The sequence below is a fragment of the Motacilla alba genome, chromosome Z (genome assembly GCF_015832195.1).
Source record: "Motacilla alba alba isolate MOTALB_02 chromosome Z, Motacilla_alba_V1.0_pri, whole genome shotgun sequence".
NCBI lineage: Eukaryota > Metazoa > Chordata > Aves > Passeriformes > Motacillidae > Motacilla > Motacilla alba.
In genome coordinates, this window is record NC_052046.1 from 64,194,277 (window position 1) to 64,195,284 (window position 1,008).

Here is a 1,008-nt window from a genome sequence, read left to right on the forward strand (position 1 = left end):
CGGCCCGCCCCGGCCCGCCCCGGCCCCGCGGCCCTGCGGGCACATCCTCCGCGCCGCGGCCTCGGGGCATCGACTGCCCTGCGAGATTTACTGAACGTCGGGCGAGCGGACAGGCGTGTCGATGTTCTCCAACAGCACTCTTTCTGAGGGAAAAAAGAAGTAATAGTAATAATAATTAAAAATCGCGTAGCTGAGAAAAGTAATCCGGAATGTTCTTTCGAGAAATGGGAAAAAACCCAACGACATTAAAATGTTCTGTGTAAGTGTTGCAAAAAAGGGAAAAGTTGCAAAACCTACCAGATACAGTACTTTCCCACTTGAGGCAACATGATTTGCCCATAACAAAAGCTCTGGACATTTGCAGATGCTATCCTTTTGAAATGTTTTTCTCTTCCAGTTCCTCAGAAAGTTTCTACCTGCTGGAGTTCCCAGTCATTGAACACATTGACTCAGTTGCAGACATCAATTATGAGAATTTGTCGAGGGCATAAGAAAATCTGAGTTTGTTTGCATTTCATATAAATTGACTTATCTTCACAAGCATAACTGGGAGAGAGTCTGGGGATCCAGACAGTGAGCTTTCACCACTGAGGTTCATCTCTGGGCAGTACAAGACAGTCCTGAAAAGTTCTTCCCCTTTAAAGAGTCCGAGACATTTTAGAATCAAGAGAAAGAGTATTGAAACCAGAAACATCAGCAGTGACTTTGGTTTCAGAGTGAAAGCCAGGGCATCATCTTAAATTCCCAACTATGCTTAGATACAAGCACACATTTTCCAGTATTTATATAACAACACAGAAACCTAATGGGGACATTTTTCTGTAAAAAGAAAACACGTAAGTTAGACGAGAGAATATGTTTCTATTTATTCTGATAGGTTGGAAATGGAAAATCAGCTGTTATAGATGTTTCTGCGGCATCTTGTAGGGACAGTATGTGGTGGCTAGAACTGGAGGGCTATGGACTTCCCTGGGTCTTCTCCACCTTCCTCCTCGTCCACCCCAGGGT